The sequence below is a fragment of the Lepisma saccharinum genome, chromosome 15, assembly GCF_977018435.1.
Source record: "Lepisma saccharinum chromosome 15, izLepSacc3.1, whole genome shotgun sequence".
Taxonomy (NCBI): Eukaryota; Metazoa; Arthropoda; class Insecta; order Zygentoma; family Lepismatidae; genus Lepisma; species Lepisma saccharinum.
The window spans coordinates 9520477-9544885 of NC_139243.1; the positions used below are offsets into that span (position 1 = coordinate 9520477).

Consider the following 24409-nt stretch of genomic DNA (forward strand, 5'->3'; position numbering starts at 1 on the left):
AAATGGGCTGTGATCATGTGAAACTTGCAAATTATTTGATTCAAAACATAGCTACGTTTGTCCACCTAGGTACTAGACTGAAAGAGATGGATTCACATTGGAAACCTTTTAACCCCTTACATAGTTGTGCATGGCAAGGGTGATCGATGAAATGTAAGCCCTGAGACATGTTAACTTTGCAGCAGTCCTTTATGTATTAATCCGAGAAAAAAGGGACACAACTTCCCTGTCTTAGTCGATCCGCATTCCGAAAAAAAATAAGGAATCCATAGTAGAAAGTCACTTCATATTTGAAACATACTAGAAGAAATGTAACAGAATAGTTCACTTTCACTAGCCCAACAGCTATACTAGGGTCACCTTCTTCCTGGCTTCAAGTCAAGAGTGGTAGCTAGGGGGGTCGCCCCGGCCGTCAAGACAAAGAGGGCTCCAAACGAGCAATGCGGTCCCGTGTGAAAGTACCGGCGCCAGCTTGCAAATAAATAGATGTCCAAAATTGCCTTCCTTGCATCATCGTAGACGCCAGGCACGTATCCAGGAATTCCTTTCGGGGGGGGCTCAACACCATTTTTTAAGGGGTATAGTAAGAACCTCACAATTGTGTGTTTAAGACCAGAGGTGGCAATTGGGTTCCAAAACCGGGGGGGGGGGGGGGTGCGTAGGGCGTTGCAAGGAAAGTTTACTTTCTCTTGGTAGCCAAGGCTTAACATTAAGAGGCCATAATGTTGAGGCAAAAAAATAAAAAATGGGGAACAACTATCTCTTAAATCGTTGCCATTGTAAGGCTGTCATTTTAATCAGAACATGAAATCGAAACATTTTTTACCACTCGACTCCTCTGTTTCCATGCATTAATATTGTGTGCTGGAACCATCTCAGTATGTGTGTTTGTCCATTTCTTCTCATCAGGCATAAAAACATCTATGGTATCTTTGAGGGTTTTTCCGAAGCTGTTACACATGCACGGGATGGACAATCCACTCGACAACGCGAGCATAGACGCGAGATTCAAATTGTGGGTTGCGAACTGGACGCAGACAGCTCTCGAATATTACTCTCTGATTCGAGCCTGAACACCACTAACGTGTCTTGTCCTCCCATTTTTTCAGCTCTTATAAAAGCCGAAACCCACCAAATTGTTCAGATTCAGGCCTTAGCACTCACAAGTGTTCAAAAATGCCTGTCACAGTTTCCGCTGTCTTGTCATGTATCGGCACAAAACAAAGGAAGTCTTCTCGAATACAGGTGGATCACGAAACAATTAATGCACAGTGAAAACCCTTCCGTTCATAATGTTTCGTCTCCCACTATGATCAAATGCTTACTCATTTATCTCCAGTGACGTGCCGAAGGGAGGTTTGGTGAGGTAATAACTCCATTTGACCCAGTATTCATTTAAAAAAAAGAGGAACGTCAAAGACAGGGCAAAAATGGCAAAATCAGGAATGACCACCGAAAATAGTATGCGTAACCCCTCTCCCTTCCGAAAATCCTGGGCACGCCTCTCTCTATCTCGGACAATTTTTTTAAAATGAACTCGCCAGAAGTTTTTATCATCGTATTGGAGTTGCGTTCTTCCTGCAGGTTTGAATATGATCCTTTAGGGTGCTGTCGTCTGCCTGCCTTCACACCTAACCTTAACAAGGCCCTTATTTTCCATCCTTGTGACTTGGATTTTCAAGACTTAGGAAGGTTTCAGACCGAAGGGACACGCGATACATGTTGATTGGAATGGGCCAATCAACAGCAACGTTTCACACCGTAGAGACACAAAAGGCCGCACAAACCTAATCTTCAGGCGACACGGTGTGAAATCTCCCTTATTAGGCCACTGTCATTGTCACCTCGAAGTAGTAGCTCTTGTTGACCACAGAAAAAAATATCCTCAACCGGTGATAATGCTCCTCAGTTTTCTTCTCTCTCCTATATTTTCTGTGCTGTTCACTATACAGGCATCACCTTACGATTTGATATACACAGGACATGTACTATGTAGACATTTTAACGAAAAATCGGTTGAAGTCAAGGATGACTAGGTGGCTCAGTTGGTAGAGCCCTGATTTGGATCCTGGTAGAGCCTGCAATTTCCACCTAAAATGTCTACATATGCAACATCTTCCTGCTTTTTCTTCTCGACATTCATAAAATTTTCAGCTGTCTCTTTATGATAGTTAAGTGTTTGAATGTGTTTCGAACCCAGTAGGCTTAAACAAAAGTATTTTTTTATATCATGAAATTCTCAGACTGCATATACGAAATTTAGTTCTGGCAAAACTAAATCATCACTCAAAACTTTGATTTTCAGTTGATCTATGCAGTTTATTTCTGTTTTAATATCCGGTACTGATGAAATATTCACTTGAGAGAAGAGAGAGAGAGAGAGAGAGAGAGAGGGGCATTGATCTCTTCGGCCCTCGAACCGAGCTAGCACTACTCTGAGGCCCCGGAAGTTCTGCTGTCGTCAATGTCTTCATTTTCGAATCACTATATCTTATAAAGCAATCAGAGGACGCTGACTGATCTGATCACCAATCGACTGTATGAATTGTCACACTTACCTCTGAAATCTCATTAACCGATTCTTTGTACAGATCAATCGAAAAATTGAATCCGCATATTTATATCCTCATTATATTGTAGAACGTTCCGCAGATGAAACGATTCGTTAATATTGCCAGTAGTTGACTCCTTCTCTCATTCAAGAACGTACCCCCTCCCGCGTTCCAGAGATTAGAAATTACAACGAATCGCCCTAAGTGTGGCGCTACCTTTGTTGTGCAGCTTCCAAATGCTGACAAGTATCTACATAGTGCTCAAGTGCGCTGCGAGAACACCGAAAGCGCAAGAAAAGTGTACGTGCAATATTATCAACAACAGGGTTATAGAACATTCTCCGTCTTGCCTCAATACTTGTCTATCTCCTTAAATCATCGTCACATTATTCAAAAAGCCAAAAACCTAATTTTATCTAGTGTAAAATAAAAAAAAATTCTGGGGGGGCGGGCTCGAGCCACCTCAACCCCAGCTTGGATACGTGCTATTAACAATAACAGGGTTATAGAACACTCTCCGCCTTGTCTCGATAATTATTTCTCTCAGATTTATAAATTTATTATCTTCACATTATTCAAGACGCCAAAAAAATAATTTTATCTAGTGTAAATTTAAAAATTTCCTGAGGGGGGGGCTCGAGCCACCTCATCCCCACCTTGGCTACGTGCTATTAATAATAACAGGGGTATAAAACATGCTCTGTCTTGCCTCGATAATTATCTCTCTCCTTACATTATTTTCACATTATTTAAGAAGCCAAAAACCTAATTTTATCTTACGTAAACTGAAACATTTCCTGGGGAGAGGGTCGAGCCCCCTGTGTCCCATCTTGGATACGTGCTTTTATCAATAACAGGGTTACGGAACATTCTCCGTCTTGCCTCGATAATTATTTCTTTCCTTAAATTATTGTCACATTATTTTATTTCACACCACAAGAAACCAAAAACCTCATTTTATCTAGTGTAAACCTAAAACTTTCGGGGGGGGCTCGAGCCCCCTAAGCCCCCCCACTGGATACGTGCCTGGTAGACGCAATGTCACAATTTCTGTAAGTCACATATAATTTTTATAAAACAAACATTCCCTCCAGTTTCTGATGATGTGATGTATGTATAAACACAGAGTAAGTAATTACTTACTCTGTGGTATAAATATGTACGACACTGGAATCGGGGGGGGGGGGACTGCGAGGGGTGCGGTTCATTTCGTTGAAAAAAAAAACACCATTTATATATATTATATATATAGTGATATTATTTGTATACTGTAAGGTCCTACTTATTCTTACTTGAGTGATTTTCCTTTTTCAGGCGACTGGAAATGAAATGTAATAAATGTGCCCGACCGATGTAATGTTACTTCTGAATATATATTTTTAAAATTCTTGAATGCAATGCAAAACATTAGATTGAACACGAATAGAACAACCACGCAATTGAATGAACTGGATAGTAATTGTAAGAACCGGCATAAAAAGCGATTGTAATACTAAATATTTGAATAAAAGCTAATAAAATAATAGCGCAAAGCAAAATAGTGGGAATAAAGTGCCGAACACTGGAAAGAGTACCAAGGGAGTTAGTTCAGTCAATGCACATTGAATTATTTTGTCGATCAATTTTTTAATACTTATCTTATTGAATGACAATATTGAAGAAATTAGATGGATAGCTGCATAAAATACAGTAAAAATTGATTGTGTTGTGGAAAGTAGCCAAAAATACTCTCTCAAAAGTGCCGTGATCAGTCTTTACGTTTACGATGACATGATACCTGCTCGTACTCGCAAGTCGCAAGCTCTACATTCCGTACAGTGCTTCCACCTGGAGGTGGCGATGTGGACTACGTTTGTACTGCACTGCCATCTATGGCTTATCTGCTGCTGCAAGGAACAGAGAGCATTGTTGATTTTACGTGGTATCTAGAATATAGTCGGAAAAAATATTAAGAAGGAATTGATTGTTCATATGCAGAGTTATTTTTACATAACTATATGTTGAATAGAATAATGAGAGCTTTGCTTTCATTCAATTTTATAAAATAACAATATAAGTGTTTACAAGTGTTGCAAAAATTCTAATCATGGACACATTTTACTCATTGTATTCTTGTGTCAGTTTCTGTTAGATGTACAATGGGATCCATGAGTGTTATCGTGCAAATTGTCCATCACCATGTTCGTGCACTTTATTTGACCCGATAAGAGCTTCAAGAATTCAAAGAAAACTCAAAACAAGATGTTGATAACTTCTACACCACCATACATAAAAATCCATCGCTTAAAAACACACAGGATGTAAGAAAAAAGTTAATGAAAATAGTCATGGACAATTTGCACGGTAATACTCATGGATCCCACTGTACAAATAATTCATCCTATTGAACATAAGCAGACAAGTAAAACAAATTATTCAAATTATAATCTAATAAAAATTCCCGCGAAAAGGTTTGAAATTCAGTTTAACCGCAGTAGTGCAATTTTTAGGGTTGTATTATTGTTTATAGTTGGATTATAGTTATATTGTTTACTATTGGTAAAATAGTCATTTACAAGCTGCAACGTAACTCGAAATTTACTCCATCTTTTAAATATAAAATTCTTGTTGTGATGTTAAGAAAGCTCTTATTTTGTTAACAATGACTTGAACAATACTTCGAGAAACAATAAAATTGACACATTTTAAATAAAGAACCGTTAATATATAATAAAACCTCTCAAGATAACCTTGATGTTTTTCATCACATTCTTCATTCATTAATGGCGATTTCAAGGGATGGTCAAGGGCCCATTAAAATTTCAGTTAAGTAAAATATTTTTTCACTTTTAGAATTATCGCAAAATATGCGACGGTCGTGTTATTCCTATCAACTTGTAGTCATCTGGACTTTTGCATAACTGTTATTTATTAAATATATGTTATAATCTTGAATCAATACACAATAACAATAATTATAAAACCAAGTATTTGTGCATTTATGTGATTAACGAGACTTACGGGGTTCCGGACTAGCATGGAGGGGGCGGGGGAGGAATTTTCGCCTTCCCAAAACTTCATCAAGGACTATTAGTATATACAAAATATCACCCCACCCCCAATCTTTATGTGAAGTCTGCGCTTCTACGGACTGACTGACTCTACTAGTGCTACTAAAGTACTGATATTACTTAGATGAAGAATGAAATTACAATAAATAGCTACTCCGTAACAGAATATGTGATAACAGTTACCAAAACTTTCAAAATATATTGTGCCTGGCTCTTGTCAAGAGGTAGAAGAGAGGCAGTCGCTCCGTGCCAGTCCCAATAATAGTAAGATGAATTATTATATAATATTTATAACAGTCATATTAATGCAATAACTATTATATAATAATCTTCACTTCACTTCTTTGGCTCTTTATATTTGAAAAGGAAGTGTGAAAATCCAAAGAAAAACGTACTGTTAAAAATATTGGATAATATTTATTATAATTATTAGCCCACGATGTCAAAAACTAAGTTTGTATGCAAAAATATAAATTTGCTCAAATGTGGCAAGGACTGGAATGTAAACATGTCAGAATTATGATGGATACAGTAACGGAATGTTATTAAAATTTACACTTTGGTAGGTGGTAATACAGCCCAACCCTGTGGCCGAGTGGTTAGCACATCGCGCGCTGATTTTTCAGGTATTATTTCCCTCCATAATCGCAAGTCTGCGTTCACTTCTTTCTAACTTGAAAATAGGTGTTTTTCACCTACGTAACAAACTGTTGCATTGTGGATCGAGCAGCCATGATTGAGGCCGATTCTTGTAAACATAACGGAATTCAAGCTGGCGGGCGGGAGATTTCAACCTTCTTTACGATAGTACTGTGCAGTATTCGGTTGTTTAGCAGAATCTAATGTTTATCCTATCCAAACAAATTATGAAAATAGATGCATATTCAGCGCGAAAAGTCAATGCTTCAGTTTCCTTCGATCAGTAGAACAATTTTGTTTTTCCAAATCTATATACGAGGGTCACTATTTATATTTTGAGCCTAACAATAAAAAAACAGGAATTTGGCATTGAAAACTGCTTTATTGTTTTTCGAAGTATTCTCCTTTATGGTCAATACACTTTTGCATTCGTTCGAACCATTTGTCAAAGCAGTTTTTCCTATCTTCTTGAGACACCTCCATAATATGGTTTTTGAACGCATCAACGGCGTCTTCCGCCGACGAAAATCGTTGTCCACGCAATTTATTCTTGACATTCGGGAACAAGAAGAAGTCGTTGGGTGCCAAATCAGGACTGTACGGTGGATGACCCATCAATTCGATTTTTTGACTGTTCATAAAGTCGGTTGTTCAGACGAGATGTGTGACAGCTGGCATTGTCTTGATGAAGAATGATCCGACGGCGTTTGTTTGTTTTCCGTATTTGACCGAAGACCTCTGGCAAACAAATTGTTGTGTGCCATTCAGAGTTGACCGTTCTACGTTCCTCTAAAGGCACAGTTGCCACATGACCAGTTTTCCCGAAAAAACAGGCGACCATTTGTTTCGATGTGCTTCGAGCGCGAACAACTTTAGTTGGATTGGGTTCATCTTGAAACACCCATACAGTCGACTGCTGTTTACGTTCCGGCTCATATGCATATATCCATGATTCTTCACCTGTTACAATCTTATATACGTCTTTTGAAGCACCACGATTGTATTTATTGAGCATTTGTTTGCACCAATTGACGCGAACGTCTTTTTGAGTTTTTGTCAAATTGTGTGGGATCCAACGAGAACATACCTTTCTCACAGCTAAATGATCATGTAATATTTTATACATGCTGGTGGAACTAATGCCTATGGTTGCCTCAATCTCACAGTATGTCACATGACGATCTTGCAGTATTAGGTTTTGCACAGCATCAATGTTTTCTTGAACAACAACTGATTTTGGACGACCTTCGCGAATCTCGTCGGTGAGCGAATGGCGGCCACGATTAAATTCGTTATACTAGCGTTTCACAGTGGCAAAGGATGGGGCTTCATCGCCAAATGTGGAAGTAAGTTGATCGATGCACTCTTGTCTTGATAATCCACGTCGAAAATCGTAAAAAATCATCGCACGAAAATGTTCACGAGTTAATTCCATTTTATTGTTGTCGCGCAATCTCCAAGGCAACATAAACAACACAAATCAAGCTATTGACAAAACATTTGAAGTACCTTATGGTCAATAATGCTAGACGATTCCGTGCAAACGTCAAATCGCGCCTAACTTCAATCAGTGTTGCCAAGGCTCAAAATATAAATAGTGACCCTCGTAGCACTTTTCTCTCATTGTCGCAAATAGTTTTCCAAGTTGCAAGGCAATGCGAGCAGCTATATTGCACCATACACTCAGTGTGACGCAATTCCCTTCTTTTTACAACACTTTTGTCCAACGTACAGCTCAAAATTATTCGATATTTTAAGCAGAATTTTCTACTACCTCGTGTAATTAGTCTTTACATATTCCTCATTTTACAAGACATTAAAACGAGTGCACCAAATTGCGCTGTGTAAGCACTACTAAATTTGTTGAATGTACAAGCATTCTCTCGGCTATTCATTTCGGCCTCCCCAGTGACGTAGTAGTAAAGCTACCATATTGTAATCAAAGGGTCTCGAGTTCGATTCACTGTGGAGTTTAGTGGTGGCGATTAGGAGGGCAATTGCCCCCCACTTTTGCCACTTTTTGCCCTTGCACTGTGGTCTCTTAATGCTAAGCCTTGTCTACCAAGAAGAAGTAAAATGTCCTTGCCCTCCCAGTTGGCGGAGGCTCATTGCACAGTTGTTCGTAATCGTAACCCACTTTAAACTGTAGGCTCAGTGACGAACATAGAGTGAACTTCAGACAGAATCCATCATTTATGCCCCAAGGCCAATCAAACAAAACCCACTCATTTCAAGCTCCATTGTCGTGCTGAAGGAGGGTTGTGATGACACCTCTTTGGCCCGGCATTCCAGAAGAAAAGGAATGTCAAATGACGTAAAAGATGAATGAATATATAGGACTTACTTATAAAAATAAATTACATAACCTCCCCCTTTCGAAAATCCTAGACACGCCGCCGTCAAATGGTATTAGAACTGAATGCAAATATTTGAGGTTACAGTAATTATATTCGAATTGTCTTGTGTATTTTAATTATCTTAAGTAGCTTTCCTTGACTTCTGGCTAATCGTGACGCTGTTGTCTGTGGTGATAATATGAGATGGATGAAGGGATAATCACGGACAAACGTGGATGAAACAAAACAAATTCCCACAGAGGATTATACTGCGTATTGGTCCAGACTTCAGACCTGACTTCTTCTACAAAATTCCTACTGTCCCTCATTCTTGTCACTGGTATTCACAGGACACGAACTATGAGTATGAACTGAGACAGGTCCAACGGTCTTCGATAATTTTATAGCTTACCGATTTGTAACAATGTGGTGCCTCGCACGATTACCATTTTGAATTCGACTGAAAATGCAGGACCAATTTACATGTCCATAATTGTTCGACCATAAAGGTGAACTTATTATGCGTTTGCGTCTAAAATGAGTGAGTTTGTCTGAGTAGTAGTATACTTGAGGTTTAGAATTGCTTATCAAACTGTACAGTGTGTTGAAAAATAAGTTCAACACAAGCAGTTTGGTTTGCTGTTTGCAAAACACCTTTTCTGTGCGTCACGCGTGCGCTGTTCAGCCTGACCTTGGTAGGCGAGCTGCAATCGAAATCCGCTGCAGCAGTGGAGACACCTATCGGAGAGAATGTTGTAGCCTTGGGAGGAGGCTAGTTGCAAGGGTTCCCATAAGCCACCAAAGTAGAGTAATGCTGCGCTAACTATTATGATTAAAAAGCAAGTTGACTATTGTTTGAATTCCTCCTTTCTGTGTATTTCAGAAATCTAGTTTAGCTACAGAACAAATAATTGAGTTAAAAATACATGTAACAGTCTTATTCTACGTGATCGATATTGGATGGTGCAGTTTTAAAAAATACATTGGATAAAAAGGCAGTGGGTATTATTTCTTACTGTATTTATATCCACCTGGCTTGGCGTAACTGAAAAGTTTACAAAATAGAATATCTGATTGGGATGAAATGTAAGGTACGCTACAAGGGTACGCTCACGCTGAGCCTGCCTCAGCCAAACCAGAAGGCCAGGAGTGAGCAGGCGATCAACTGTCGCGATAAGCACGGGAGGAGAGTTTGCAAGACTCGATTAGTTTAGTCATGGCATTTTCAGTTGTTGTTAGTTCTGTTGTGGTGAACTAGGCAGGTAAGTAAGAACATTTGACAATGAATGTCTTGTAGTTTTAATAATTCTACGCTTATTTTAGTATAGTAAGGTGCGTTAAATAACAGTAGAAGGTTAGAACAAGAGTTTGGGACTTGCGAACTGAAAATTAATAATTTGAATTGCAATGTGAACCAAATTGACCGCCATCTTGAATTTGATGACTAACGAGCAATTAAAATGGTTTAGTGGAGTACTCAAGTAAATTCTCATGGGAATTTCGATGTGTTGATTTATTAAACCATCCTACTTCAGTTAGACGGGTTGACCTTGAAACAAATCGAGTGTTACAATTTTTTTCGGAAGGCAAGATTTTATACTTGTAATCTTGAATATTCCCACACACTTAGTGCTCAAAGAAGGGAATGCGGGGGATGGTATCCCCCACAGGCTAACTACTTTCGCAAGGCATCCTCCGAGTTGTCTCATTGTCACCATGTTGAACCACAGGAACATTTTCCGTTTCAGGTGCTGGTCATGTATTGCACTGCATAATAATATACACTTAGACTGAGATTTATTGTTATGCAAACGTCTGGTAGATTTACAAATATATACAGGGTGTTCCAGTTCATAATAGCTGAGTTAGGATAGGAGTTGTGAAATTGTAGACCACAATATATATAGAGTTCTGGAATTCTTTAGCAGAGCGCGTGTACGCAGTTTATCGCAACCCAGTGCCATTTCGGCACCTCTTAAAGACTGTGGGTGGCATTATTGAAGCATGAGCTGTCTTCGAATATGGTTGCACATGTGAAAGCCCGTTGATTTGATTCTAACTTATCGTTATTTCAACAGGAGCTGAATCAGAGTGGAGGTGAATGCTTATTATACTCACCAACAGCTGCATGTGGAAGAATGTTTTCTACCTTGCCGAAAATCAAGTGTTAGCTTAGTAATCGAATTGGTAACGAGAGGTTGAATATTTATGTATTCAGCAAGATCGATTTTAGATGCATATTTATATTGATGTTTTTCGCTTTTGCAGAGTCATTGTGCACCATACATTGTTACTATAGGCCTATCAATTGTCAATTTTTAACAAAGTGGAAGAGAACCTTCCATGGCACATTCCCAGATACACTTCATGAAATATTTTCTCCTTATCCCTTTGTGTAGTTTTCGTACATGCAGACTCTCTTTCTCTTTGCTTTTAGGAGGGTTTGGTTGGTCAAGAAGCATGAAAGTAAATTCTTCCATTAAATGTTGAAAGATGAGGGAAGGATCCATATTACTGTCAGTCAGTAATTTATCCACACAACCCCCGCAAATGTTGGCTAATACCCACTAAAATTTTCACAAAAGTAATTTATGGTCATTTTGTCGTTAATTTAGCCTTACTCCCTTACCCTTAGTTGAACATCTGTCTTCAGCATGGACGTCCGGAAGGTGGGACAAGGAGGGACACGCCCCCAGGAAAATGAAAGTCAACCAAAAATTATATATTTCACACATAGTATAACTTCATTTCAGCCACAATAATATGTGTTAATTATTGCATGAACATGATAAATTCAAATTGAAGCAAGGTTTTTTTTAGGGGACAACGCTATTATGGGGGTAAATGTGCCATGTTTGCCCCCCCGAAAATAATCTTGCTTGCCCCTCCCTGGAAAAAATCCTGCGTAAGTCCAGTAATATGCATTTGAGATTCACTCATTTTGAACATTAGCCAAGATTAGGTCAAACATTCATTCTAGGCCCCGCGTTTCAGGGGAGCCCACACCAGATTAAAATAATTAAGTACGATTTGTTACAGGTTTATAGGATGCTAATGCTTCCAATTAAACAACTAATCCGATTTTTTCTTGACTTCATGGATTGTTTTGACATTACTTCAAAATATCCAAAATCACTGAAATCATGTTCCAAACAAAGTATTATCCTGTTCAAATATTTCAATCATAAATAAAGAATGAAACCATGAAGCGAAAATATTATTTTATATGAAAGAATGTAAATTCAAGTGTGAAAATTCAATGAAAGGAAAAGAAAATAATTGTTTTTGGATATGATTAAAAATTGCCACTTTGATACGCATGAACACAGTCAGTTTAGTAATTAAATATAATGAACATCGCACCAGTAGCTCATTGGAAATGCATTAATTGAGAAACTTTCATTAACCGCCCATAATTCTTGGTTTTGGCCTTCAACATGTTCTTATTGGGAAATGCGAAATATATAAATTAGGTAATGGTTTATTAATTCAAATAATATTTATATTGTGATTATATGGACACCTTTACTTCAAACTGAGGGACCAAACTTCCGAATTTTTTCAAAATATGAAAACTTTTGGTGAAAGGTCCCGCGTGTCCCAGGCCCCACACCCACCTTGAGCCGGACCTGGCATCCTTCTCTGTTCCTTTTTCTTGTAAGGTGACTGCCCACCTATCCGCGACAGATACGGCATGGAGAAAAATTTCAGCACGCGGATTTTTGCCTGACGAAGTTAAAAATTTCATCCTTTCGCAAATACACAACCGGGCTTTTACTTTTGAGGGCACCACCCTCAACCAAATAAGAGCGTTTTTGTCAAAGGAAAGCCGTTATTACTTAAAGAGAAAAGAATGAATATGCACCAAGTATGGGGAATGTAATGTTATAATTTTGTACCCTTTCTCTTCCAGTCCAGACCATTTCACAAAAAGGTATTTGTTCTCCTGTTTTCCACGATATGGGGGGGGGATGTAAATAACAGCCTGATGACGGGGAATGTCCAGGCAAAAGAACATCTATTGTCGTTTGCACATTCAGAAGACACGACGGCGCTTATGGAGAAACCGTACAGTGTTGGCAATACAGCGCTAGCTCATGTCGCCGGGAAATGATGAGCTTCCTTCACAATGTAGGTGTTACATATTTTATATATATATATATAATGATAATTATATGTAATTATTAATATTAGTATTATACTGTGAACATTACAGTTCATTAGCATGCCATTTTCCCATTAGATTTAATTTAATACACAGCCACATTTAATATTCATTCGCCTTTCTCTGTAATTATTTCATAGAATAACATTGAGATATGGTAATGTGTTACATATATATATATATATATATATATATATATATATATAAATTCATTATTGTCTATGAATTTATGTGTACGTTGGAAACTGAAAGGTGATCTTCATTTCAGTATTAATGTCGACAGTAATGTAAACAAAAACAACCTGTATTTGCGACAGCACTAATGTTGCTCACAACAGCAGCATTGGAAATAATTGTCAATTATTAAATTAATTGCAATTATATTATAACAAACTGAATGAAGTTAATATTTTTACTGAATGGAAATAAAATAACAACTCGAAAACTTGGTGGTGATTAGCCGGAATGCTGCGGTGAGTCGGCTGAAGATGGCCAGACAACGTCCCCTTACTTCGCGCGCGGTTCGGGTTAAAACGAAACTCCAAATGCATTAAAGTAATATTTCTGGGAACCTTTGAGTGGTTATAAAAAATAATTTCATTATTTTCTTCACAACTTTGTCGCTGGAAGTTTTTACTTGGAATTACAGAACAAAAAAATGGCCAGCGACGACATTTTCTACTGCACGAATATAAAAAATCTCCACATACTTTATTTGAATATTTTAATGCGAATATGCTTTAAAGTATTGATAAATTCTGAACACCACCATAACCTATGACAATTAAAAAACAGTGTCAATTCTTTTCATAATGAATGCTTCAATTTTACGGCATGTTTCAACGTTAGGAATGAAAACAATGTAAAAATTGTGTTTTCACAGAAAAATTTGAGTTTTTAATTTATCTAAAAATATGTAAACGCTCACCATCGTATTCTCTACAAAATTTCCTGCAACACTGCAGGTACCGATTTTACGTAAGCTAAATTTGTAAATCGAGAAATTTCAGAACAGCGCGCTCGTATTTCCCATAAGAAAAGCATTGTCCATAAGAGCCCATTGTGTCTTCTGAACTTGAAAACGACTATAGGTGTGTATCACCTACGAGTCATTCCATGTGAAATCAACACAGCCTTTGACCTGACCATCTCCGATTTTCATGAAATTTGGGGAATTGAAACTATGCATGGAACTTAGTAAGTATAAACATTTTTAGTTTCGTGCGTCTTGTAATTGTTAAATTATTCAAGGTCACAGTTAGCATAAATTGCTCTTTTTGAGCCCGCGTAGCTATACTAAATGTGCTGTAACTCCGCCCCTATTTTGCCTAGGAAGCTCAAATAAAGCTTATTGTACAGGGAATTGAATAAGCTTTCCAGTGATATATAACAAGTCTACCTTTGGATAAAAATATAATTTTGTCACGTGACCTTGACTTTTGACCTTGAATATCTCAAAACATGTCATCACCAAAAATCGTGAAAAAATATATTTGGTCCCTCATTCCATACTATAAAACATATAAAAAAATCATTCTGGGACTGCAATGGGATCAGAAGATACAAAATAATATGTGTAACTATGTGACTGATAAAAGCCCGATTATATGAACTATGAAGAGTCAAATGTCCCTTAACACCCCCTACAAAATGTGAAGGAGTTATCCTGGGTATAATTGGTCATAAAAGAAATAGGTTAGGCACAGGGAGATCCCTAGCCGTGTGTGTCAAGCGCAGGTCCGGCATATTGTTGACCGCCATATTGAATTCAACACAAAAATTTCAAAGGAAAGGAGGTGATGTGATATATCAAATGAGGCTAGAATTTCACGAGAAATGAAGTGACGAAGGATTTTCCAACGTATCTTACGCCAGCAAAAAGTTATACACATATCTTTCACTTACGATATATGCACATTATAATGTTGTCAATGTTCCTGTGAGCACACTCGTTGACGTCTCTCACACTCGCATAGAACATTTGGTAATGTAGCATGTGGAACAACATCGCAAGCAGCAACTATGCCTTCTCTCAGATGGTCAATATCAGGGACTTTTAGTGCATGCACCATTCTCTTCAAATGTTTCTGAAGGTAAAAGTCCTCCTAAGATGTTAGATCTGAGGAATGTGCTGAGGAATGTGCAGGCCTTTTAATAGATCCCCGTGTGCCCATCAATCTACCTAGAAAATTACCATGAAGAAATTGCGAAAATGTTTACATAGTGTGGTCACGCACTGTCCTGTTTCAAAACTCTCGAAAAGTGCCATATCCCGTAAGCAAGGGTGAAAAAACCTGTTCACGTAACAAATCCAAGAAGCCCTCACCATTTAAGGTTCCGTTGTTGAATATGGACCAACCATTTCCGTTCGCCATATATTATACCACATAATTAGCTTACCAGCAACAACCATTCGACTGAGCAAATCACAGGTATTGCATATTATTTTTATTAACTTCACCGTGAACATAAAAATCTGCCTCGTCACTGAAGAATTTTTCATTCCAAAGGAAGTGTCACGTAATTGTTTGAGATACTTTTCCCAATATTCTTCACTATTCAACTATTTGGTGAATGTAGCTGATTAAAATCATATGCAATGGTGCGTATACTTCTTTCTCTCCCAAGATGTCAGCGTGATCTCGAGTTCCTAACACGTTAGGAGCATTCCAATGCTTTGTTTTTAACACCTCGAAAAGGAGAAAATGGTTACAAGCATGCAGTAATAAATTTTTGCTGGTTAAATATATGGGTAACACTTTACTATACCTGAGACAGATTTCTTCAAATTTACAGGAGAAAGTACTTACGCAAATCATTTTCTGTAGCGTTGTTGATGTTCGGGAATGTAATTTTGATTCATTTTTATGCGAATGCATGTGGTTTTGTACGAAAATCTATTTCCGACGCGCTATTGCTGCTGCCGCCATTTGCTTCCTGCATGAGAGCACAATACGCTCTCGTATTGTCCGTATATGCTAAATTGAACGAAAGGAGTGCTAATGGAACCAAACCTAACAGGCCTAACCCAACCTAGCAGGCATACTTCGTCCCCGTGATGGTTCTTGGGGCTATCGTGAATTTTTGGGCTAACGTCAATGGTTTTTCTGGCTCAAGGAACGATCAACGGTAAGCTATCGCCATGTTGTGTGTGGAAATAAACAAGAACAGTTAGTACTCGTAAATGTAAGAAATATACATTACTTTCCTAACAAATTCAATTATTTCACCTAAATAAGTGTTCCGGAATGCAGAATAGTACGTTAGCAATGTAAAAAAAGTGCGAAAGAAATGATTCCCAGGTGTCTCAGGTATAGTAAAGTAGTACCAATATATGTTGGATAAGCCTTCGTCACTTCATTTCTAGTGAAATTCTAGCCTCATTTGATATATCATTTCCTTTGAAATTTTTGCGTTGAATTCAATATGGCGGTCAACAATATGCTGGACCTGCGCTTGACACACACGGCTAGGGATCTTCCTGTGCCTAACCTATTTCTTTTATGACCAATTATACCCAGGATAACTCCTTTACATTTTGTAGGGGGTGTTAAGGGACTTTTGACTCTTCATAGTTCATGTAATGAGGCTTTTATCAGTCACATAGTTACACATATTATTTTGTATCTTCTGATCCCATTGCAGTCCCAGAATGATTTTTTTGGTATGTTTTAGAGTATGGTATGAGGGACCAAATATATTTTTTTCACGATTTTTGGTGATGACATGTTTTGAGATATTCAAGGTCAAAAGTCAAGGTCACGTGACAAAATTATATTTTTATCCAAAGGTAGACTTGTTATATATCACTGGAAAGCTTATTCAATTCCCTGTACAATAAGCTTTATTTGAGCTTTCTAGGCGAAATAGGGACGGAGTTACAGCACATTTAGTATAGCTAAGCGGGCTCAAAAAAGGCAATTTCTGCAAACTTTGACCTTGAATAATTTAACAATTACAAGATGCACGAGACTAAAAATTTTCATAGTTAATAAGTTCTATGCATAGTTTCAACTCCCCAAATTTCATGAAAATCGGTGATGGTCAGGTTAAAAATTGCACATATCTGTGTTGATTTGGCATGGAATGACTCCTACGTCACAAACTGTTGTGGCTTCGAGCTGCCATGATTGGGGCCAGTTCTTGCAACCATACGGAATTCAACAGGGCGGGCGGGAGATACTAACACGGACGTTCGTGATTTAAAACAAACCTGCAGTTGGTGTAGATCTAACGAACACTACGTGGTGGATAACGGAACTTTATGTGCTAAAAAACTCAGAAATATTTATTTTTTATGTGTCATAAATGTTGAAAATATGTGATAAAAACAGGAAAATATGTGATAAAAATGAAAAACATTTGGTAACAAAGACAAAATATTACATGCATTTTAAACACCTAAAATCAGTTTCTAAATGCTTACCTCTTAGCGAGCTATTTTTTGGAAGAGTTGCAGTGGATCACCATAGTTTTCTCCAAATTCTCCATTGTAAATCTGTGGCGATTATCTCTAAACAGCATCTTATATTGTGAGAAAGATCGCTCCACGTCACAAGAAACAATTCTTGCATATTTGAAGCACGAAATGTCACTAACGCTGAAGTTTTCCAAAGCTTCTTCTTCCTCTACTTCACCTTCCAAAACACGTGCAATTTGGCACAAAGTTTGAAAACCTTGGTTTTTCCCAAAAATTTCCGTACATTTAGACATTAGCACTTGTGAGTTAGATCCAGTGAGTTCTTCCAGTTTCGTTTCTACTATACGGACTTCACCCACGGAAGCTGCCAAAGTGTTCGCGGACGATTCAAGCTTTCGTATGGAATTAGAGAGAAAGGATAGGTTTGTTGAGATGTATGTCAATTCGACTTTTAAGGAGGGATCCTTCAACAGTTCTTGCAGAATTTCTATAGACGATGCGTCTTCTTTGTCGAGATCGTTTACAACAGATACAAAATTTTCAAAGTTCTGGGCATAATATACAGCTGCATCCAACCAAGTGCCCCACCGCGTAACTACAGGTGTAGGGGGAAGGGGAACCTCAGGACATTTTTGTTTAAAAATGTCTATTCTTCTAGGCGACTTGATAAAAACTTTCTTCCCATTTGAAACCAGTTTATCGACGTTGGGATAAAGAGCTCTTATCTTTTCACATATTCTATGCAACGCATGAGCCACACATGTAACGTGCACCATTTTGGGGTAGCTAACGGCAAGGCCTACTGCAGCTTTTTTCATGTAAGCTGCAGCATCTGTCACTAGGAGAAGAACATTGTCAAATTTTATGCCTTCCGGCCACAATAGCTGCATTGCTTCGTTAAAAAGCCTTGCTATCGTTACATGTGTAGCCCCAGCTAGCTCTCTACACACTAGCAAATAATTTATCGTTGAGACATTTACGTCATTATGTAGCACTCCCACAATCACATTTCCCACTTTTCTACCGGTGGAGTCTGTAGTTTCGTCAATACATACCCAAATATTTTGATTCGCACATTGTGAGCGAATATGTTGTAAGGTTTGCTCGTAACACCTGTGCAGATACGTTTTTCGCAACGTTGATTCGTCAGGCGGTTCGAAGTTCGTATATTTCGAGAGAAAGTTTCGTAAATCAGGGTTCTTTAATTTGAACAGTGGAATATCTGCGGACACAAAAGCTCTGCACAAGTCCATTGAAAACGCGGACAATTTCGACGGTTCCCCAGAAGTAGATGGTGTTTGTTGCCCGATAAGTGCCTGTCTGCCGCTCAAACGTGAAGAAGCTACCTAAATGCTGCGTAATTTGCGAACGTTGGTCAGCTGCGATAGATTTACCACACGGTTGGCAAAATAACACTTTGCCATCAGTTGAAAACACATCCTTATATTCTTTACAGAACTGTTGCAAACGAGATGAAACACTTGCCTTAACTTTTGGCATATCGTACGAGAAAACACCTACTGCTGCACAAGCACCGAATCAGAACATGACAAAAGCAGAAACACTCTCGAAGCTCTGCATTACGTTGTGCATTTGCCTCATCTGGGTAATATTTTCCCCCAGTAGGATCGTAGACGAAGCGCCAAAAGTCTGCCAGCGAGCTTGTTCAAAGACAAAACAAACCTAGCACTCTCGATATGAAAGAGGTGCGGATAATAAACATTTTTCCTTGGAAGATTTCGAGGTAGCTGAAGTCAATGAGCGATTTTATGCATGTAAAATAAAAATTCGCAAAATATGTATTTACATACGGAAAACTGGAAAATATGTGTTTTTATGTAAAATAAAATTTGCTGAGTTGACACATAAGGCTATGATCAGAATTTTGGCAAAAACGAGGGTCTCTGTCTTATCGCAGAAAAAACATTTATTTACCTAAACTTCCGTTCCCTATGGATATATTTCCTTACAAACTACAAATAAAATTGGCCGCAAACATGGCGGCTGTGTGCATCCTGACGTCACATAAGACCACCTTTCCTGTGTGCGCTTTCTTGTGTTAGGTGGCTTTCTGAAGCTGTGACGAGGCAATGGACGGTTTTGCTTCTGTGGAATGTGAAGTTAGTAATATTCTGAATAACCAAATCTGAGCTATTATTGCTTTTAAAATTAGTGTTTCTTTAACGCCATATATTTTGCTGTGCATTTTCGTTTCGTAGTAAATAGTAACGGTGGCTCGCTAACATTTGATTGATTGATTTGTCTTTTTAAGTTCACTTTATGCACAGTAAGACTAATCGGGACTGGACCTACAGTTTAAAGTGGGATCCGAACCACTATGTGCCTCCACGAGGTATCGAACTCGGGACCACTTGATTACAAGGCGACGACGATTCGATAACATTTGTTTCGGCGTGTATTACAGCACCATGTGGCAACACTGTCGCCATAAGCCCCATACTGTATTCTTAATTGGGGTTAAAAGTGTCCAAATAAATCAGTTGAATTTCGAAGTTACTGTAAGTAAATTGTCTTATGAGCAAAGTAACTACTATGCAATTCGGTTACTTTCAACTAACTTTCCAAATACTTTCTTTCTGTGACATCCACCTTCCTGGTTTTATCAGGTGGGCAATCAAGCCACATCTCGTTTGTTGAGAAGTAGACAAATGAAGGGGAGGGGCGCTAAGTAAGCAATGGATCTCCACTATGCCTGAAAGCACTCGTAACCAGCATAATTATTATATCTATATGTTAATTCATATTTCTTTTAAATATGAAGTTGAAAATACGTATTACCTTTCTTGGTAAATTGTTTTCCAAAAATAATTCAAATTACGCAATTTCTGTATGAAACCACATTGAATTATTGGTGATTTAGTTCATTTTACGTCGCTTTTCTGTTACTTTTGGCTCGCAACGAATGCTGGTTGTGGTTCCAAGCGCCAGAGACTCGCTAGCCTTAAGAAATTCAGCCCAGAACGTACTACATTGAAGAGAAGTTGACGTTTGAGTGCCTAACAACCATATTGAACCATAAATATCTGTTCTGCGGTTATATAACTAAGTTGCATTTATTTACTGTCGTACATGAATCAGCTGTTTCTATAATAACACAATAGCAAAATGATGTGTGCGTAAGTCGTGCTTTTAAAAGGAAATGTTTCAACACGAATTTAAAGATTGTGTTCTTCAGAAGCGACAGTTTTAAAGCCACATACAATATTATTGAATAACCTGGCTTCAAATTTCTTAACATGAAAAATAACATTACATTGAACCAAGAGAGTAATGTTTCGCCTGGTAAAGGATTCTTGCAGTAGGCAAACGGCTAGCCTCTTCCCTCGAGACCTTCCGAATGCATCCACTGGCTCTGCGCACTTCGTTTAGCAACGTTTGCCACTGAACTAAAATGGCAACACTGTGTGCAACACACACACGTGCTCTCTCCCCCTCACGCTCTCTCTTCTAGTACAGCTCCAGAATTAATATAAAGTAGTTCTCCAGTTAATAATATTATACATCCATGGACCATTAATTGTGGCATGTCTCTGCTTCTAATGGGAGTAACGGCTATTTCCGTTTAATTTTTACGAACCAGGCGCCTGAGGGGAGTTAGCATTTGAAGGCCGCCATTGCAGTTGGCAACATTTCATACCCCTCATGGAGAAATTTGAGCCGGACTATGTTTTATTCATAGTCAAATAGCCGGACCCACCCCATAATTTTTCGTTATTATTATTTGTTGTTGTAATTCGTCATAGATTGCTTATGGAAATCAGTAAACAGCAGATTTTTATAAGGAAGGGTGCATTGTTGATGTGCATTAACAGCATCATGATGCATGGAAGCGAAGGCTGGTGCACCACTGACTTACGCTTCGACTTTCCAGAATTCACTGGTGTCAACCAGTCATTCAACATTAAATCAACGCAAAAAACTAAGATTTTGTCACCCACCATCTCCGATTTCGATGAAATTTGGTATACACCCTTCCTTTATGGTTGAAAGAAACCCCCTAAATGTTTTTCATTCTACCTCAAACGGTTTTCATTTTACAGCACTTTGAAATGTCATGAAATTAGTGTTGTCTGCCACTCTTTGAGACCCTCAACACAAGATACCCTTGCTTACATTTTATTTATTTTCACCTTAACCAATGATCAGATGATCTCTTTGAAATTTTACACAAAGTTCAATGAAGTAACGAGGATTTCAGAAAAAAATACATCAACACTCAAAGAATTTTACAAATGCCTATTAAAAGACTAATTATGGACTTGTAGCCTAATTTTTGTGGTGGGAAAACCAGGTTACGAAAATCTGAATTTTCATCATGTGGGTATAATGAAACCAAAAGCTTTCGATGTTGAAAATCATTGCAAAGACATGTTCTTCCTCTACAAAAAATGAAATTTGTGTTTTTTTATTCAGTCTAATAAACATTTTACGTTTTTTTGGATATTGCGTAAAATTGGTCCAGCACTGGTCGTTCGATCATTTTTAATTTTTTTCATCTGTTTGTGGTTGTAACCCCTGTACAAGGGTAGTTCAAAACAGGCATTATTTTTCTAAAACTACACTTCGTTTGAAAATGGCGGCCACTTTTGTTTAATCACTTCCAACATTTTTGGCCTATGCAGACAGTTGCAATAATTATGATAACTCAGCTAAGAAAAATTATAGAAATCTAGGGTAAAAAACATTGTTTTCAGTACATTTCTGGATATATTTTATGTTCCGTACCTTTTTTCACCATATCTAATGCAAATGTCGGAAATTTAGTTTCAAAACTGACTGATATTCAATTTTGAAGGGAAATCGAGGTGTAGGATATATTTAGTAGGTAAGCAATGAAATATCAGACCTCGTTGAAATGGCGTGGAATGACCCACCAAACTTTCACCAGATTAAACTATGACGTCATCATTTTGCACTGGCCTGTAGAGATGATGCGTCGAAATGGCGTCGTCTTAGAAATTTGTTCTGATTCGTGCTAATTAAATTCGTAGTGAACATGTTGAAGCATCACTTTGTGAGAACATAAAATGGCTTTTAAGATTTCATCACTATCACTGTCCTTTTCATAATAAATAAACTCGGATATACGTATGCAGTGCCGGCGATTGAGGGGCATTTACCCCCCACTTTTTGCCACCGCACTATGCTAAACCTTATCTACCAAACGAAAGTCAACTGTCCTTGCCCCCCTCCCCCCCACACAGTTTGGGAACCCAATTGACGACACTGTACGCTTTCCGAATCTAGCCTTCATTTGTTTCAGTGAGAAGCTTTCCAGATTTCACGTTCACGAGCTCGATCCACGCTGGTGCATTCTGGGAAGCGCAGTGTGTACTGTTTGAAGGAAAAGCAACGTCAGTGTTGCAAGTTTTCTCTCTGTTTTTGCTTCCATTCGTTGATAAAGTGGCAGTTTGATATAATGTGTCAAATTATTACACCCCTTTCCTTGAATACGCCACTGTTGCAAAAAAGTACACAGGGAAATTGTACAAACGGCATTTGACCATAAGTTTTATGTGCGCTTCCTTTTGATGCCTCCTTGTCTTACGTTGCTTTTGTGTGTTGTGTCCTGTATTATACACTGTGGTTTGATTGGATTAGTGCTACGATATTTTTCTTTGCTTCGTATCACATAAGGGTGAGACAGTAAGTTAAATATTCATATTTCTGAAAGGAGACTGCCCTTGCCCCCTTGAACCATGATTTTTTAAAAATGTGAACCTATAAAAACCAACGAAAATAGCATTTACGATATTTCAGATTTTGCAAGACTTTCGATTTTATCCCCTCTCCCTGTCGTGTGGATTGAGGATAATAAAAAGTGTTGCTCAAACTCTGAAATTATGCTAAATGCTTCTAAATTGTGCTATGATTTATTATTAATTACTTTTTTCGGATAACTGCAGTTTTAAGATTAATTATGCATATACTTTTCGAGTTTTGAACTTGCGTTACTTATTATTCACTAGACAAAAATGTGTGCAATGGCTCAACAAACGAAATGGGTTCAGCATAGAACTTGATACGGTTTGAGAAAGTGATTTGTTTACCTCAACCATCTATCGATTTACTGCCGTAAAATCTCCTCAGGAACAAAATCGACAGGATAAAGAAAATATAGGGAATGGATCGTCGCATGGTAGTAAAACAAAGCATGTCGCTGTGTATGCATACTTCCTTTTATTTGAAACAAGCCCTCACTTCCTACATGGAGGAATCGCCCCTGTCTCAGTGCTCTCCAATCGATGACGTCATGACCAATCAGATTGCTTAGAAACGTCGTGGAGTAACCACAATGGTGCACGGCTTGTATTTTCACGACCGTTTCAGTGCGAGAGCTACTATTATTCGCTCGTGTGACCCTAGCCTTATTTGCTCGGCCTTCGTAACGCGTAGTTCAATGTCCTGGGCCTGACTACTACGCATGCGCCCTTGGACAGCCAGAAGTATTCGCACCTGCGCTGTGAAGTTGCGTTGCAGGCAGGCATTCTCACTCTCGTATATAGCGTTGTAAAATACAGATATCCCTCAACTACAACGGAATAGGTCGCCAGTCGAATACCTGAAAGTAGGAATTAAAATGTTGTGTCTAGATGTACGTCCTGCAGGTAAGGTAAGGACATGATAAAATCGCAGAAATCTAGATTAATTTTTATCAGGCCATTACACCAGAAATGTATTAATGTGAGATATAACATATTTTTGACTTATTATAGACAAACCACGAATTTTTTCATCAAATTCTTGTTCTTTAGTTTCAAATAATACCTGATACGCCCCTAACAAATAACCTTAGTGGTACACCCAACAGCAAAAGAAATAGTAGGCGAATTGTCTATCATTTTCAGTCAGTTTTGTTTTCTACAATGTGATGGTCATTAATTGAAATAAATGATAACGTCAATAAACACACAATAACATGCCTCACATGAGCAGAATTCCCTATTTTAAAACAACAAAGTAGAATAAAAAAGGAATGAAAATAGTAATGACAATGTGCCTACTATTATCTTTGCTGTTGGCTGTACCACTCTTTACAAGGAGTGATCGTCTTTGAAGGCACTCAACTATCAACTTATCTTCCACTTATTACACCAGGGACTGCATTTTTGTGGGCTAACGAGGCTCTGGAGCTTGGACTCTCATCAAGGATAATATTCTGTGGGGATCTGTGTTGTCCGTATGTGGTTGTGACTGTCCTTTCATCCATCTCATAGTCTGAATTA

General features: G+C 38.2%; 1 protein-coding gene across 4 annotated transcripts in view; it reads left to right on the forward strand.

Annotated features, from left to right (window-relative positions):
* The window catches only part of LOC145999567 (uncharacterized), an 87572-nt gene that overhangs the window by 8397 nt on the left and 54766 nt on the right, over window positions 1-24409 (forward strand). The window contains exon 1 of one of the 4 annotated variants that reach the window (XM_083136583.1): window positions 9778-9839. The exons of the other annotated variants lie outside the window; for them this stretch is intronic. The gene's annotated coding sequence lies outside the window, so the exon portion shown is untranslated. Of the gene's footprint in view, window positions 1-9777; window positions 9840-24409 lie in introns of those variants that run through there. 4 annotated transcript variants of the gene reach the window in all.